This window comes from Geotrypetes seraphini, chromosome 1 (assembly GCF_902459505.1).
Source record: "Geotrypetes seraphini chromosome 1, aGeoSer1.1, whole genome shotgun sequence".
NCBI classification, from domain to species: domain Eukaryota; kingdom Metazoa; phylum Chordata; class Amphibia; order Gymnophiona; family Dermophiidae; genus Geotrypetes; species Geotrypetes seraphini.
The window spans coordinates 106,365,740-106,378,080 of record NC_047084.1 but is presented as its reverse complement, the minus strand read 5'-3'; the positions used below and the strand labels follow the sequence as shown (position 1 = coordinate 106,378,080).

The 12,341-nt window shown below is 44.2% G+C and overlaps 1 protein-coding gene across 1 annotated transcript in view; it reads right to left on the bottom strand.

Annotated features, from left to right (window-relative positions):
* The window catches only part of UBAP1 (ubiquitin associated protein 1), a 154,750-nt gene extending 148,877 nt beyond the window's left edge, over positions 1–5,873 (bottom strand). The window contains exon 1 of the mRNA XM_033935406.1: positions 5,850–5,873. The gene's annotated coding sequence lies outside the window, so the exon portion shown is untranslated. The remainder of the gene's footprint in view (positions 1–5,849) is intronic.
* Positions 5,874–12,341: the final 6,468 nt, after the last annotated feature.

The following is a 12,341-nucleotide window of genomic DNA, read 5'->3' as shown; positions in this document are numbered from 1 at the left end:
GTTATTTTACCTCGTAGCCCTTCTGCCAAGTCTCTTATAAAGATGTTGAATAGGATTGGGCCCAAGACTGAGCCCTGTGGTACTCCACTAATCACCTCCGTCATTTCGGAGGGGGTGCCATTCACCACCACCCTTTGGAGCCTACCTCCAAGCCAGCTCCCAACCCATTTCGTCAATGTGTTACCTAATCCTATAGAACTCATCTTGCTCAGTAACCTGCGGTGCGGTACGCTATCGAATGCTTTGCTAAAGTCCAGGTACACGATGTCCAGGGACTCCCCAATATCCAGCTTCCCCGTCACCCAGTCAAAGAAGCTGATCAGGTTGGATTGGCAGGATCTCCCCTTAGTAAATCCATGTTGTCGGGGATCCCTTAGATTCTCCTCATCCAGGATCTTATCTAATTGGTGTTTGATTAGAGTTTCCATTAGTTTGCTCACTATCTTTGTTTTTTTGGCCAGGTACTAGTGACCTAGATTAGCCACCATGAGAACGGGCTAATGGGCTTGATGGACCACTGGTCTGATCCAGTAAGGCAATTCTTATGTTCTTATGACCCTGGGCATATCACTCAATCCTCCATTGCTCCAGGTACATTAGATAGATTGTGAGCCCACTGGGACAGACAGGGAAAATGCTTGAGTACCTGATTGTAAATCATTTAGATAACTTTGATAGGTGGTATATAAATACCTAAAATAAATAAATAAATTATGAGCTTAAGGTCATTTTTAAAATTAGGCACAAATAGGTATTATGTATCAATAATGAACCTTAATTGTTGTTAATTGTCACTCATTTGCAGTTACGCACTTGACTGCATTTAGGTGCTAACTTTCTAGAATAGTGCCTAAGTTCAAAGAGTTCATATCTGCAAAAGGGATGGATACAGGGACAGGTCAAGAAGAGGACTTGCAGTTGTGCTTGTAGGTTAGAGCAGTGGTCTCATACTTGTGGCCCGGGAGCCACATGCGGCTCGCCAGGTCCTATTTTGAGGCCCTCGGTATGTTTATGATAATCACGAAAGTAAAATAAAATAGTTTTTTGATCATATGTCTATTTAGCTATAAATTACAATATTATTATTAAGACTTAGCCAAAAGGAAAGATTTATAAACTATAAAGAGTTTTACCTCATGCAAAATTGTCATTTCTTTAATAAGACATTAACTATTTAACTATTTTTTTTCTGCGGCCCTCCCAAGTACCTACAAATCCAAAATGTGGCCCTGTAAAGGGTTTGAGTTTGAGAATTGAGACCACTGGGTTAGAGAATACTAGTACTTAGGCTCACAGCTACAATATTTAGATATGCTCATTTACACCGGCCATTTGGCTGACATAAATGCTCACACCTCAAGTTGGGTGCAAGAATGCTGACGTTAGTGGAGCAGTGCAATTACAATTTAAGTATAAGCAATGGAAATGTCATGGTATCTAGTGGAGTCCCCAAATAACTCCACACAACCAAAGGATTCAACAAGAAAAAGAATAGTAATATTTATTAAATAGAGAGAGAAGAGCAGCATTAGGTATAGCTAGATGGTATTTAGCAGGTAGTACATTTACAAAGGTCAAATCAATAACTCATCTCTTGAAAATGCATCTCATATTCACTCAGCCAAATGACAGAGGCACGATACAATTTACCAAAGGGGCCTCAAAACCAATTGTAATGACGACTCCAGATGCATATAGCTTCTCTAAGGAGTACTCATTCAAATCATTGGCCTGCCCCGAAAAACAAATCAGAGAGAAAAAAACTCTACGAAAAATAGAGAAAAAGAATCTCTGGTCAAAAAGCGGGATCAAACAGAAAGGTGCAAAGCTCTATAATTTAACAGAATGAATTGGGATTAGGTAAGTAAAGGGAAGTTCATAAATCTATTAGCAGAAAAAGTCAAGCACTTATCTGGTATTGCGCCAAGGCAATCCTAAACTTAAATGTGTGCACACATCGATGAGTCTTAGACAAACTCCTTCACTCAAACGATGATTGTAATCCACAACAGCTTTCTCTACACGGCAAGTTCAACAAGAGTCCCTACAAGACCTTGTTTTGCGATTCACTGTGTCAGGAACCAGCTTGCTCTTCACCATGATTTCAAATTTCAAGCTGCAGTGAAGAGGAAACTGGTTCCTGATGCAGTGGATCGTGAAACAAGGTATTGCAGGGACTCTTGTTGAACTTGCCGTGCAGAAAAAGCTGTTGTCCTCCTAGAGAGATTAGCTGGTACTTCTCAGCCTATGCCTCAGACTGTCCCAAAAGGAGGATAGCTCATCTACTGTATTACCAACAACGCTGGACTCTCATAACATCAGATCAATGGTGAACCAGGGATATGGCCTTCATTTACAAAAGAGACTACCAAACCATCCTCCAAGAGAGTCTTGTTTCAACTCGCATCGGAGAGCCCTCCTCCAGATCAACATAATAGAAAAGGTTCCATTGCAGGAGAGAGGTGAGGAATTTTATTTGAGCTATTTTCTTATCCCAAATAAGTCCAGAGGTATTCATCCAATCCTAGACCTCAGAGCACTAAACAAGTACCTGGTAAAGAAGTTTCAGATGCTCTCTCTGGGAACCCTGTTACCGCTTTTAGAAAATAATGACTAGCTATGCTCTCTAGATCTCAAAGAAGTGTATACACATATTTCTATTCTCCCTGCTCACAGAAAATATCTTTGCTTTCACCTGGGAACACGCCACTTCCAGTACAAGGTGCTCCTATTTGAACTGGCATCAGTATCCAGAGTGTTCACCAAGTGCTTGGTAGTAGTGTCAAGATACTTTACTCAAACAGCTTCCACGTTTTTCTTTACTTGGACGACTGGTTGATCAAAGCCTCCACACCCTAACAGGCTCAGAAAGCTTTGCATGCAACCATTCATTGTCTTGAGCTCCTGGGCTTTGCAGTCAATTATCCCAAATGGATCCCACTCAGATTTGGGGATTAATTGGCGCTATTCTGGATAGAAACCAAAAACGTGCTTTCCTCCCTCAGTAGAGACTTACTACGCTACCTCAGCACTGCCAGGAAGTCTCTTCTTGTTGATGCTTGATAGCACATCACATTACGACTTCTGAGTCACATGGCTTCCATAGTATATGCAATCCCATTTGCCTGTCTTCACCTCAGACAATCTTCAGTGGGCATAATCCTCCCATTGGTCTCAAGCAACTAGTCTTCTATCCCAACGCTTGTCAGTAACCTCACAGCTCAGAGTCTCTCTCCTGTTGTAGATGTCTCCAATCAACCTCTCCAGAGGTCTCCTGTTTCAAGTACCACCTCATCAAAAGATTTTGATGACCGATATTTCCATGTTAGAATGGGGAGCTCACTTGGATGGTCTCCACATCCAGGGCTCTTGGAGTTCAGCAGAGACATGTCTTCACATCAACCTCCAGTAACTAGGAGCAAGTTGCAATTTCCTGTTCAAGTTCTGAACAAACAATCAATTAGCTATGTACTACGTGAACAAGCAGGGGGGGGAACAGGATCTCTGTCAAGAGGCTATCCAAATCTGATCCTGGGCCCAGTAGCATACCAAGGGTGAGGGGGGGGGGGGGACGCCTTGGGTGCATACTATAAAGGGGTGCTCCCGGGGTCAGCGTCATGGTCCAGGGGTCAGCGTCATGGTCCAGGAACTTCACTACTCTTCTGATGTCGGGCCTTCCTCTCTGCCAAGCCCTGCCTTCGTGGAAGCAGAAGAAAGACCTGATGGCAGAAGAGGAGTGAGTTAAGGCTGCTGACAATAAGAGAATACTCTGAATAGGCTTCTTAGGGCCTTCCCTCTACCGTGTCACTGATGATGCAGCAGAGAGAAGCCCTGGTGGAGCAAGATGAATAAAATCTCACGGTGGGGTGGAGGTCGGACGGGTTCAGAAGTGCTGCATAGGGGGACTGGAGGGAGGGATGAAAAGCTGCTGCACGGGGGGGGGGAAGAGAGGAAGAATTGTTTAACATGGGCTGGAGAAGAGGAAGGGAGATGTAACAAAGAGGTAGAAAGGAGTGAGAGGGAGAAATCCTAAATATGGTGGAGGGGAGGGATACATGCATGAAGAAGAGAGAGGAAGAAATGTTGGGCATAGGGTGGAGGGCAGGACAAGGTGCATGGGGAGAGAGAAAGAAATGTTGCACATGATAATGAAGGGGAGAAAGGGAGAGTTGCTACATGGAGGGGAATAGAGAGGTTTGACCCAGGGCACAAGGCAGGGAGAGAGAAAGAGAGAAATGGTAGACAATGGGAAAGAAACAGAAATGTTGGATATGGCAGTGGAAGGGAAGGTACAGAAATGGAAGATGGATAGTAAACATGAAGAAAGAAGAAAATGTCAAATAGGCAGGAGACCATGGCGAGTGAGTTAACAGAAGGCAAACAGAAATCAGAGCCTGGGACCAATATGATCCTCTATAATAAAAGCTTAAGTGCGCATGTGCACTTAAGATTTTGTGATCCCTGCCACCGTGGTTTCTGACTCCGTGGCCATGTTCGATGTGTGTCGTGTATCGCGTACGCACGTTCTGGGCGCATGCACATGTTCGGAGCTAACACAGGGGAGAGAAGTAGGCGGTGGCGGCGACTGAACTACAGAGCTAGAGAAGAAAGGCCACAACCACTGCCGCTCCCTGGTTGCACGGCCTTCTCTTCTGCCTCCACTCACCCCTCTGGGTCAGAGCACCGTTGCAGCTCGCAGGAGCTGTGCTCTTGGCCCGCCTGGCAGCAAACTAACAACCTTACCTCAGAATTTGAGTTTATTGGGCAGGTCGAGGATGAGGATTTGTTTATTTGCTGCCATGGCGCTGGAGGCTGGTGGCCCTGTCGCAGAGAGGGGGTGGGGTGGGGTGGAATGGGGGGAGCAGGCAAAGGAAGGGGAGCGGGGCACAGGCAGGGAACGAGAGGGAGGGAAAAAGACAGAAAGACAGACCAAGGAGAGAGAGAGCCAGAAAGAGACAGCGGCCAACGAGAGAGAAAGAGACAAAATGACAGACAGTCAGCAGCCAAGGAGAGAGAGAGAGAAAGAGACAGAAAGACACACAGACAGCGGCAAAGGAGAGAAAGAGACAGAAAGACAGACAGACAGCGGCCAAGGAGAGAGAGAGACAGACAGACAGCGGCCAAGGAGAGAGAGAGAGAGAGAGACACACAAAGATAGATAGACACATCTATTCTAGCACCCGTTAATGTAACGGGCTTAAACACTAGCTTGAATAATAAAATGACCAGACAAAAAGGTAGAAAAATAATATTACTGTCTATTTTGTTATTACAATGTCAGATTTTAAATGTATATGATTTTTAAATGTACAGATTTTAAATGTATTCAGCCAGAGCTGGTGTTAGACAGCAAGCATGAGCTAGGACCTAAAAGAAAGAGGACAAGTATTTTTTGTCTATTTTGTTTAGACCACAGCGCCTGCGTGGGATTGGAGAGGTTGTAACCCTATGTAATTTTATATTGTAACACTGTGAATATTAAACTATAACCTGTTTTGAGCTGTCTGGGGAAGACTGGATATAAAAATAAATATATAAAATTACTAAAAATATTTTTTATATGGGGTGGTTAAAAAAAAATGATCGGCCCCAAGTGTCACATATCCTAGGTCCGCCATACCCTGGGTCATTGTTTGCAACATTTTCCTGAAAGCAGTATATCTAGTAGGGAAACAGAATGTACTGGCTGACAAATTGAGCAGAATTCTGCAATCATACGAATGGTCGCTCAACACCTCTATCTTGTGACATATATTTGTGGCTTGGAGGCCCTAGATGTGGACATATTTGTTTCCCCCTACAGTCACAAGCTCCCTCTTTTCTGTTCAAGGTTCCACAATCCCAATTACCTAGAAACAGATGCTTTTCTGCTTGATTAGCGAGGTACATTCCTCTATGCATATCCTCTGATCTATCTAATCAGGATGACTCTTTTCAAGCTTCGCCAGGAACTGGCCAACATGATACTCATAGCACCTCGGAGGCCACGTCAACCTTGATTCCCTCTCCTCCTACAAATGAGCAAACAAGAACCAATCACTCTGCAAATCTTTCCAACGCTGCTGACACAGAAAGAGGGCTCTCTAGGGCATACCAATCTATGTTCTTTAGTTCTTATAGCATGGTATCTCTCTCCTAACCAGCAGATATTCTTTCACTGTCTGCACCAGTGTCAGCTATCATTGAAGCCTCTAGGATGCTTCCATGCGGTGCTGCTACTGCTTCAAGTTGTCAGATTGGCTCCCAAATGTCAGCCTAGAATGTCAAATGTAATCTTTTCTAATCTAATCTAATCTTTTGTGTTTAAAAGTGTGTTTTTGACTAATCTTTTTTGTGTGTGCTGGGAGGTCCTGGATTCAGGCCTTAGAAGAGCAGCGGGAAGTAAAATCAAGAAAGAACAATAACAATTGCATAAAAAGCATATTTTATATATTCTGAATATACAGTATATAGAAATAAGTTTACAAATACAGAGTATACAGTTAGATTTAGAGCTGTTTCTATGCTTTGGTGAATGAGATAGAAAAAGATAATTTGTATGAATAGGTGTCCTTGTGTCTCTGAATAGGTGAGATGTGGAGGTGTGAAGGGTCTGAGAGGGGGACGAGCAAGAGAGAGGGGGAGGGTTTTTAGTCTGCATTTATAAATTTGTCTTGTTCTAAAAATAGTATCTATTATTAAGTACATATTTTCCAGCATCTCTCTCTGCCATAATTTAGTTTGAGACAGTGGTCCTTAATTGATAAAGAAGGTATGATTCTAGTAGATGGAATCAGTCTGTCTGGCTTCTTTGTTCTATTCAAGTACTGTAGTTAATATATCTTTGTGGGAAATCCAAGCTGGCTGGAGACTCAAGATATGTGGATTATGGGCCAGGCTTATTCAGTCTATCAGCACTAACATTCTCAGGGTCAGAATGTTTAATATAATATCCTAGAGTCCTTTGCTAATACTCTGGTTAGCCAAACAGAAATGCTGACAGCCAGCATTCAGTAATGTAAGGCTGACACAAGTGGACTCACTTTTCCTTGTGGTGTAGAGGCACAGCTCTGGATCCGGTGACTTGTCCTATTCGTCCATACTGTTTAAAGACTAATTCAATTAGGGTTCATCTCAGTGCTATAAGTGTTTTCCACACATCTCTGCACAAGCCCTTAACAGTTAATCTGCTGATTTCTAGATTCATAGAAACATGATATGGCAGATAAAGGCTAAATGGCCCATCTAGTCTGCCCATCCACAGTAACCATGATCTCTTCCTCTATCTAAGAGATCCCACATGCCTATCCCACACCTTCTTAAATTCAGACAAAGTCTCCATCTCCACTACTTCCTCTGGGAGACTGTTCCACACATCTACCACCCTTTCTGTAAAAAAAAGTATTTCCTTAGATTACTCCTGAGACTATCACCTCTTAACTTCATCCTTTGTCCTCTCATTTTAGAGCTTCCTTTCAAATTAAAGAGACTCGACTCATGCACATTTATGCCATGTAGGTATTTAAACATCTCTATCATATCTCTCCTCTCCCACCTTTCCTCCAAAGTATACATATTGAGATCTTTAAGTCTGTCCCCATACACCTTATGACAAAGACCACCATTTACGCCATCCTTTTTAAATCTTTTTGAAGATGCGGTCTCTAGAAAGGCCTTTACAATATCAAGCCGCCTTTGAAACCTCTTCCACTGGCTTGGGACCTTAACGTGGTACTTTCAACATTCATGAAGCCAACATTCAAACCTTTGTCTGCTTCATCTCTCAAGCATCTCACTTGGAAGCTGGTATTCCTCACTGTTCTCACATCAACCCACGGAGTCAGTGAACTCCTGGCATTTGTAGTGGTTCTACCGTATACTACATTTTATTCTTCCAAGGTAGTTCTTCAAACTCATCCAAAATTTCTCCCAAAAGTTGTTTCAGAATTTCATCCCAACCTGTCCATCAACCTTCCAGTATTTTATCCAGAGCTGCATGCTCACCCTAGTGAAGAAGCGCCTCACACACTGGACTGCAAACATGCTCTAGCTTGCTACTTAGATAGAACCAAGCCTCACAGAACTTCTACTTAGCTGTTCCTGTCATTTGACCAAAACAAGCTGGGAACTCCTGTGACCAAGAGAACTATTTCCACATGGATTGTGTACTGTATTTTGTTCTGCTGTGCTTGGACTGGTCTGATGCTAGGGGGTTGTGTTACTGCATATAAAGTACAAGCCATGGCGACTCCAGTAGCCTATCTACTCTCCACTCCTATTGAGGACATCTGTAAGGCAGCCACCTGGTCTTTAGTTCATACATTCACGACCCTCTATTTTTTGAAAAATCTTTGCAGACAGGATAGTTAATTAATCCACAAAGTTTAATCTCTAATTAGAAGCTAATTTCCCTCCAACCCTATGTGCGAGAATATGCTGCTTGCTTGTCCTGGGATAAAGCAGTTACCTGTTATCCAGGGACAGCAAGCAGATATTCTCACAACCTGCCCACCTTGGCTTCTTAGTTTTGTTACTGGACTGATGGTTCCATGAGCTGGCAGCAGGCAGGAAGGCATCCATGCATGTGCGGTATGGGCAGTCTTTTGATTTCTTAAAGTGACAGTTTACTTTGGATGGTCTGTGCTGGATTCCGTGGATGATGTCATCCACATGTGAGAATATCTGCCTACTGTCCTTGGATAACACGTTACAAGTAAGTAACTGTGCTTTATCTAAGGACAGCAAGCAGATATTATTGCAATCTGTCTACCTCCCCTTCTTGGCGTCTTAGTTTTGTTACTGAACTGATGGTCCTGTGAGCTGGCAGCAGGTAGGAAGGCACCCGCGCATGCACAGCACATGCAGTCTTTAAAAAATTTTTAAGTGTCAGTTCACTTTACACCGTCTGCGTTGTGTTCTGTGGATGACATCATTCACATGTGAGACTATCTGCTTCCTGTCACTGGACAACATCTGTTACAGGTAAGTAATTGTGCTATCTCTGCTAGTACTCAGAGTACCAGCTCACAACTCTATTCTGAACCCACCCAGGGTTATTGTGTCTCCCCACTATTTTCATTCCCTTTTTAACTCATTGGGCGTAGACTGCTATATCTCGTATTTTGATTCTGCTCTTCTCAGTTGATATCCCCACATTAATTTGGGCCCACAAGTTTTATTCACATACATAAAATAGTTCCTCAGTGCATGATTTGCATAAGGTGTTATCCAATTTCCCCCTGCCATCTATGTGAACTGGATGTAATTTGCCTGCATCACAAATAGATGGCAGTCACAACTGTTTCCATGTTCTCTCAGGGTTTCCTCAGTTTGCATTGTGCTTGTTGGAGGTTTCCAGGTCTCGATGTGCATAGATGTCGGAAATGGGGGTGTGGGGGGAGGGTAGCCACAGGGGCTGTGGCCTCCACAAAAATTAGCACTGCCCCAGCCCCCTTCCCTCCCAACTCCTGTCAGGCTCTTCACCTAGGATTGGCTTTCTTCTGCCACTCAGCGGCAAAAAGGAGCGCGTTATGGAGCTCCTGTTCGGCAACAAGCAGCTTGTTGACTGGTTCCTGGTGAAAAGCCTGACAGGTTGGGAGGGAAGGGGTCTGGGGCAGTGCTCGTTGCCGCTTTGTGGCACAAGAAATCCGATCCCATGGGTGAAGAGCCTGTCGGAGGAGGGAGGGAAGGGGTTGGGTGCAGAGCCTGACAGGGAGAGGCTGGGTGCAGAGGGTAGGGAGTTTGAAGTTGGAAAGGCAGGGAGGACAGATGCTCAGGGCATTGGGAAGACAGATACTGCACATACTGGGAGAGGATTGGGAAGGACAAATGCAGGGGGGGGGGTGAAAAGGAGGAAAAGAGAGATGCTGCATAGGTGGAGTAGTGGGAAGGGAGAGAAAGAAGTGCTGCCAGTGGAAGAGGGAAAAGAAACGGAGAATTGTTGGACATAGGTGTGTGGCATGAGAGGGAAAGAGAGATGATGTATTTGGGGAAAGGAAGAAAGAGGGAGAATTGTTGGACATAATAGTGATGGAGAGGAGGGAGGGTGAAATGTTACACTAGGAGGGAGGAGAGACGACCCAAAGAAGGGAGAGATGTCAGACCACTGGAATGGGAAGGAGAGAAAGAGAGATGCCAGTGCATTTGGGGATTAATAATAGGAAGGAACCGTATATGCTGGGAGGAGAGAAGCTGATATGCACGGACGGGGAGAGGGACCTTGGGGTGATAGTGTCCGAAGATCTAAAGGCGAAAAAACAGTGTGACAAGGCAGTGGCTGCTGCCAGAAGGATTCTGGGCTGTATAAAGAGAGGCGTAGTCAGTAGAAGGAAGAAGGTGTTGATGCCCCTGTACAGGTCATTGGTGAGGCCCCACTTGGAGTATTGTGTTCAGTTTTGGAGACCGTTTCTGGCGAAAGACGTAAGAAGACTTGAGGAGGTCCAGAGGAGGGCGAAGAAAATGATAGGAGGCTTGCACCAGAAGACGTATGAGGAGAGACTGGAAGCCCTGAATATGTATACCCTAGAGGAAAGGAGAGACAGGGGAGATATGATTCAAACGTTCAAATACTTTTATTTATTTATTTTATTTATTTATTTATTTAGATTTATATCCCGTTCTCCCAGTAGCTCAGAACGGTCTACAAGTAAACATACACAGTAGAAGTAATTAGGCAAATAAGATGTACAATAGGTTTAGGTGCTTGGACATACAAGATTGTGCAGTATTTATCAGGGTACAAACAATTTTTCAGAGTACAGACAATTTATCAGAGTACAGACTAAGAGAGGACTATACTGAAATTTAGGAGAAGTTAAATAGGGGAGAGAAGAGAGAGGTGGGGTTTAAGGGGGGGTGTAGACTGAGGGAGATCTTTAGTTGAAGAGGAGGGTTTTTACCATTTTACGGAATGTCAATAAAGAGTTCTGTTGCCTGAGTTGGGGGGGGGAGTTTATTCCAGAGATGTGGGATGAAGTGGCTGTAGGATCGTTTGCGAGCAGTTTCTGAGAGGAGGGACCTTCCAGGGGGAATGCATAGGCGTATTTCCGATTTTGAGCGGAGGGTGCGAGTGGGGGTGTAGATGGGAAGCTTAGATTTTATGTAGGAGGGGGTGGTGGCATAAATTCTCTTGTGGGCTACTGCTAGGGCCTTGAAAGCACAGCGCTGGCTAATTGGGAGCCAGTGTTCAGCGCGGAGTGCTGGGGAGACGGGATCATGGTAGTTAAGGTTGTGTAGGAGGCGGATAGCTGCATTTTGGACACGTTGGAGGCGTTTGAGATTATTTTTGGTTAGTCCATTAAATAGGGAGTTACAGTAATCCATTCTGGAGAGGACATATGCGTAGAGGAGTTGGGCGAGGTCAGGTGTGGAGATGTAGGGTTTGATCCTTTTCAGTTGGCGGAGGTAGTAGAAGGAGGTGGAGATTACTTGGGATATGTGGGCAGATAGGGATAGGTGTCCATCTAAGGTTACTCCTAGGCTGCGTACCTGATCTGTTGCTGTTAGTAGAGTGGAGTCCCATGCTAGGGTAGGACGTGTGAATTTGGTGCTTTTTTTCCTGATCCATAAGAGTTCTGTTTTAGTGGCGTTTAGTTGAAGTTTGTTGTTTGACATCCAAGTTTTCATATCAGAGAGGCAATGTTGGAGGTTAGTAATTTGGGACGATCGGATATTAACGTAGAACAAAATATTTTCCAGAGAAAGAAAAATGGTAAAACCAGAGGACATAATTTGAGGTTGAGGGGTGGTAGATTCAGGGGCAATGTTAGGAAATTCTACTTTACGGAGAGGGTGGTGGATGCCTGGAATGCGCTCCCGAGAGAGGTGGTGGAGAGTAAAACTGTGACTGAGTTCAAAGAAGCGTGGGATGAACACAGAAGATTTAGAATCAGAAAATAATATTAAATATTGAACTAGGCCAGTTACTGGGCAGACTTGCACGGTCTGTGTCTGTGTATGGCCGTTTGTTGGAGGATGGGCAGGGGAGGGCTTCAATGGCTGGGAGGGTGTAGATGGGCTGGAGTAAGTCTTAACAGAGATTTCGGCAGTTGGAACCCAAGCATAGTGCCGGGTAAAGCTTTGGATTCTTGCCCAGAAATAGCTAAGAAGAAAAAAATAAAATAAAATTTAAATTGAATCAGGTTGGGCAGACTGGATGGACCATTCGGGTCTTTATCTGCCGTCATCTACTATGTTACTATGTTACTATGCCAGACCGCAGAAAGGAGAGGAGAAAGATATTAGATCTCGGGAAGAGGGAGGGAGATAGAGAGATGCCAGACCATGGGAGAGGAGAGAGATTCCAGGCTATTGGAACTAGAAGACAAGACATGTTTACAATTATCGCCCCTATGTTGTGGAAC